At 46.7% G+C, this 6000-nt stretch overlaps 1 protein-coding gene across 2 annotated transcripts in view; it reads right to left on the reverse strand.

Moving 5' to 3' along the window:
- The window catches only part of fhdc2 (FH2 domain containing 2), a 73642-nt gene extending 72128 nt beyond the window's left edge, over window positions 1–1514 (reverse strand). For both annotated transcript variants that reach the window (XM_048545024.2, XM_048545023.2), the window contains exon 1: window positions 1261–1514. The gene's annotated coding sequence lies outside the window, so the exon portion shown is untranslated. The remainder of the gene's footprint in view (window positions 1–1260) is intronic.
- Between the last annotated feature and the right edge of the window lie 4486 nt (window positions 1515–6000).

Below are 6000 nucleotides of genomic sequence, written 5' to 3' on the forward strand. Positions count from 1 at the left end.
ATATGAAATCTGGATACTCAAGTGGATACATATTCAAGACTTTTTTTGTCTCTCAGGGAAACAAGAAATATGGGAGTAAGTGGAATTGAGTCAAAGGGCCCTAGTGATTGTACAGAATGGTGCTGCAGGCTCAACGGGCCAGAGGTCTGCTGCTGCTTCTGTTCTTACGCGGACCTGGGTACAATTTCATTACCCTGTAGATGCAGGTGACAACTGACAACATATATCATACAGTTACTAATGTCTATGGGAAAGTAAGATGATTATGTTAATAATCAACAATGGAGTACAAATCTCAGGCTGGAGGCCGCCAGAGAGATTCATCTGGCAGCACAAAATTCCATATTTTTGATGCATTTTTCTTTCGCCTTTTGTTCCATCTCCCACAGCAGCAGTCTATGATTTTAATTTCCGGTACAAAACAGGACAAAGGAGAGACGGACTGGATATTTCAGTTGCCAATAAAACAATCAAATACACTCAATTAGATTTCGCTATCGGTTTCTTGAAGCGTTCCCGAATTATTTCACCGGGTTATCAATTTATTCTTCTTTCAGCCAAATAACAGTCCTTCTGGGTCTGAGTTAGCCTGCGATTCCGAAAGGGGACAAATGTTTACATACTTATGTTTAAAACATTTTCAAACAACAAAGAAATCAGGGAACTCAGCACACTGGGAATCAAATCTGGAATATTCCCGTCCGTGTGGCTGCATGTTGGTCAAAGGTAGCTTTGCCAATGCCGTACACAGTAAACCTAAAATAACAAACAGATAAAATATTGCCACAAAATGTTTAACACAACGCACTGTTAAGGAACACTCTAGAAAGCGAGAACAATAAATCGGTCTAAAAATAAACTCGATTTCAACGTTAAAGGTTATCAGCAAACTGCAGTATAATTCTGGAGCTGGGTGAGAGTGAAATCACCCTGCGAATTGGTAATCCCGGTGACTAATTCTGCAACAGAAAAAACAAGAAATAAAACGCCCAGAACTGATATTTTCAGCGCGCGGAGTTTTCTGAATGTTTTGGGTTTATCCTGGAGCTTGGACCGAACCCGAGCACCAGACGGTCGCTTTCCGCCCCAATGGGAGATTGGCATGAATGAATCTCCTATTCTCTCCAGGAATCCGATTGGATTGCATTTATTTCCCAAATAAACTCCAGATTTTCAAAACTGTAACACCCCTCCACCCTCCCGCTCCCCCCCCCCCACAACATTTCAGAAACTTTTCTCGAATTGTGATTAAATTCTTACCAGCTGGAATCGCTCTTCACTTCTCTCCCAATTCACACTCCTTTCTTCACCCACCCGGGTCTTATCCCCTTCCCTTTTATTAGATGTTACGTTTCAGTTTTAAAAGCTTGAGTCGGCGAGAAGTTGGTTTTGGGGATACAAATGAACAGAACAGCTGCAGCGGCCACACTGGGCTCGGCAGTGGGAGTGTCCCCTATAAGGTGGGTCAGTGACGGAGTACAATTCCTCGGAGACCTGGCGCGACACAAGTCGCTGTGGGATTTCACCCGTGTGAGTTCACAACCATTATGAGTAAGGTATGTGAGTGGAGTACTGAGTAACGGCCATCGTCAGTCCTTTGAGCTAGTGAAGAATAAACAGTAAACGTTTCAACTAATGCCAGGCTTTCGAACCCCGCACAGTTGAATGGAAATGGCGAAGAGTTTCAACACATAACGCTCTAACTTTGGAAGATATTAAGAGTGTTCTATACTATTTGTTATGGGGACAATACTATTACGTTATGATGGAAGTACTTTACGTTGCTTTATTAATGTTTTTGTCAGTACCAAAGTGCAGCTTTGAGATATCCTGCCGGAGTAGAGCGAATGTTCGTGAGGTGATGGATGATGCGCTCCAAAATGGATTGAATGAGACAAAAAAAATGGGTCGCGCAACATTGCTGCTCGAAGGGTGCAAACGTATCGCCTTCTCGGACTAGATCGATTTATAAATGATCAATACAACTTTTCTGTGTAATCTTGGTGGAGCATTGAAGAAAATGTAACACCACCGCCCTTCGCACGCTGCTGTAAATACATCGGCATGCTAAACATTCTTCCAGGACATACAATGTGTGTCTGTTAAACATTAAATGGGACAAATGACGAGTTCTGAGTAGAAATCCAAATTTCTTAATCTGTACATGCAAATCCTGTACGCTTAGATGGAGGACTTTGTCTCACAAGCTTTAGCTTCCATCCACCTGTTAGTGTTATATTTACTTACAGCACAAATATCTACAGATAACATCAGCTAATGAGTACATACAAGGCGGCACTACCAACGCCATGTGTAGAAATTAATTAAAACACAGTTGAAAGAATCATTTACTGGAGTGTTTCAGAGTAACACGTTTTTTCCCTTTAATTTTTAGAATAGCTAGGCTAAGAAACGGTTACGCGCAGCACGTCAACCGTCTAGCGTCATGCATTCCTACATGTGCAGGATAAATATATTGCCGGAAGTAACTTCAAAAGCCGCAGGTCGGATAAACTGCTGAAACAAAACACGGACAAAGAGGATCAGAGATAATGGGAACTGCAGATGCTGGAGAATTCCAAGATAATAAAATGTGAGGCTGGATGAACACAGCAGGACAAGCAGCATCTCAGGAGCACAAAAGCTGACGTTTCGGGCCTAGACCCTTCATCAGAGAGGGGGATGGGGGGAGGGAACTGGAATAAATAGGGAGAGAGGGGGAGGCGGACCGAAGATGGAGAGTAAAGAAGATAGGTGGAGAGAGTATAGGTGGGGAGGTAGGGAGGGGATAGGTCAGTCCAGGGAAGACGGACAGGTCCAGGAGGTGGGATGAGGTTAGTAGGTAGCTGGGGGTGCGGCTTGGGGTGGGAGGAAGGGATGGGTGAGAGGAAGAACCGGTTAGGGAGGCAGAGACAGGTTGGACTGGTTTTGGGATGCAGTGGGTGGGGGGGAAGAGCTGGGCTGGTTGTGTGGTGCAGTGGGGGGAGGGGACGAACTAGGCTGGTTTAGGGATGCAGTGGGGGAAGGGGAGATTTTGAAACTGGTGAAGTCCACATTGATACCATACGGCTGCAGGGTTCCCAGGCGGAATATGAGTTGCTGTTCCTGCAACCTTCGGGTGGCATCATTGTGGCACTGCAGGAGGCCCATGATGGACATGTCATCTAGAGAATGGGAGGGGGAGTGGAAATGGTTTGCGACTGGGAGGTGCAGTTGTTTGTTGCGAACTGAGCGGAGGTGTTCTGCAAAGCGGTCTCCAAGCCTCCGCTTGGTTTCCCCAATGTAGAGGAAGCCGCACCGGGTACAATGGATGCAGTATACCACATTGGCAGATGTGCAGGTGAACCTCTGCTTAATGTGAAATGTCATCTTGGGGCCTGCGATAGGGGTGAGGGAGGAGGTGTGGGGGCAAGTGTAGCATTTCCTGCGGTTGCAGGGGAAGGTGCCGGGTGTGGTGGGGTTGGAGGGCAGTGTGGAGCGAACAAGGGAGTCACGGAGAGAGTGGTCTCTCCGGAAAGCAGACATCCCCTCCCCTGTCTGCTTTCCGGAGAGACCACTCTCTCCGTGACTCCCTTGCCTCCGCTTGGTTTCCCCAATACACCTCCTCCCACCCACCCTCCTGCAAAAATTCCATCCCCTATTCCCAATTCCTCCGCCTCTGCCGCATCTGCTCCCACGATGAGGCATTCCACTCCCGCACATCCCAGATGTCCAAGTTCTTCAAGGACCGCAACTTTCCCCCCACAGTGGTCGAGAACGCCCTTGACCGCGTCTCCCGCATTTCCTGCAACACATCCCTCACACCCAGCCCCTGCCACAACCGCCCCAAGAGGATCCCCCTCGTTCTCACACACCACCCCACAAACCTCCGGATACAACGCATCATCCTCCGACACTTCCGCCATCTACAATCCGACCCCACCACCCAAGACATTTTTCCATCCCCACCCCTGTCTGCGTTCCGGAGAGACCACTCTCTCCATCTCTCCCTTGTTCGCTCCACACTGCCCTCCAACCCCACCACACCCATCACCTTCCCCTGCAACCGCAGGAAATGCTACACTTGCCCCCACACCTCCTCCCTCACCCCTATCGCAGGCCCCAAGATGACATTTCACATTAAGCAGAGGTTCACCTGCACATCTGCCAATGTGGTATACTGCATCCATTGTACCCGGTGCGGCTTCCTCTACATTGGGGAAACCAAGCGGAGGCTTGGAGACCGCTTTGCAGAACACCTCCGCTCAGTTCGCAACAAACAACTGCACCTCCCAGTCGCAAACCATTTCCACTCCCCCTCCCATTCTCTAGATGACATGTCCATCATGGGCCTCCTGCACTGCCACAATGATGCCACCCGAAGGTTGCAGGAACAGCAACTCACATTCCGCCTGGGAACCCTGCAGCCATATGGTATCAATGTGGACTTCACCAGTTTCAAAATCTCCCCTTCCCCTACTGCATCCCTAAACCAGCCTAGTTCGTCCCCTCCCCCCACTGCACCACACAACCAGCCCAGCTCTTCCCCCCCACCCACTGCATCCCAAAACCAGTCCAACCTGTCTCTGCCTCCCTAACCGGTTCTTCCTCTCACCCATCCCTTCCTCCCACCCCAAGCCGCACCTCCATTTCCTACCTACTAACCTCATCCCACCTCCTTGACCTGTCCGTCTTCCCTGGACTGTCCTATCCCCTCCCTACCTCCCCACCTATACTCTCTCCACCTATCTTCTTTACTCTCCATCTTCGGTCCGCCTCCCCCTCTCTCCCTATTTATTCCAGCTCCCTCTCCCCATCCCCCTCTCTGATGAAGGGTCTAGGCCCGAAACGTCAGCTTTTGTACTCCTGAGATGCTGCTTGTCCTGCTGTGTTCATCCAGCCTCACATTTTATTATCACGGACAAAGAGGAGGTCATTTACGCCGTAACCTCATCACTCCCCTAGCCCTTTGCTGGGGTCAAAGTCTTCCTCCGTATTATAACTTGGTGCCATGACTACGGGTTAGAATCCATAATACAGTGGATCTTTTTAACTTATGCTGCCGAAATGTGTTTTTAAAAGAAGGCTAATACAGCCAAAAATGTCCATGAATATAAAATAAATTGTTGTCTAGAGAAACACACGCAATGTTAGAAGGGCACTTCAATTAACAACCCCCCGAAAGGGGAAAAGGTAAGTTAAAACTGACCGCATTGTGATCTTTTGTGACTATTAACTATTCCCTGCAGATTGTGTTCCCAACTGCGCAGAGGTTTTTGTTTTTATACAACACTCAAGGACAGGGGCAAATGAGTTGGTTTTAAACTGGAGTGTGCTAGTGAGCCTGAATGTTTCCATGTATGCCAATGGGCTGAAATACATGTGTATACTATGTATATGTATACTATATATCCTAGGGTTAAGTATTAGCATATTATGACAGTCACAGTCAAAAAGCTATCCCCTATGCTTCAGCAAAGGGACTGTCTCAATCTGAATGTTAGCAGCTGACTAGATAGTACACCAGAATAAAAAATTGCACGACCAAAAAGAGTGTTGCCTCATCCGGAATGCTGGAATTCAGTGATGGTTGAAAGGAATCAGTACAGAAGAATCTCAAGCAACCCGCAAATCTAAAAAAAATTACATTAACTGTTCAACTATCAACATCAATGTTGTTGCTAAACTTCACCGGACAACATTCAATTATCTGTTCCTCATGAATAAGAGAGACTAATAAAAAGTTCTTTTTTCAAAACTTAGTTTTATTTTTGAACTCACCTCTCATTTCTAAACTGTGTACATATATGCATTACTAATTCTTCTTGCATTTAGTAATTAATAAACTCGGTCTTTGTGGACCTGAAATAGCCTGGTTAAATTAGTTCCTTCTAAAACATAAATTCTTTTGCGTCTGGGAGAAAAATAGTCACAAGGAAAGATATTTAAATTAACTTTGTTGTGACCAATCAAGGGGACAGGTGATTAGAGAAAAGGAGCTAATTCATCACTAATAACTTG

The sequence above is a fragment of the Stegostoma tigrinum genome, chromosome 15 (genome assembly GCF_030684315.1).
Source record: "Stegostoma tigrinum isolate sSteTig4 chromosome 15, sSteTig4.hap1, whole genome shotgun sequence".
Classification (NCBI taxonomy): Eukaryota; Metazoa; Chordata; class Chondrichthyes; order Orectolobiformes; family Stegostomatidae; genus Stegostoma; species Stegostoma tigrinum.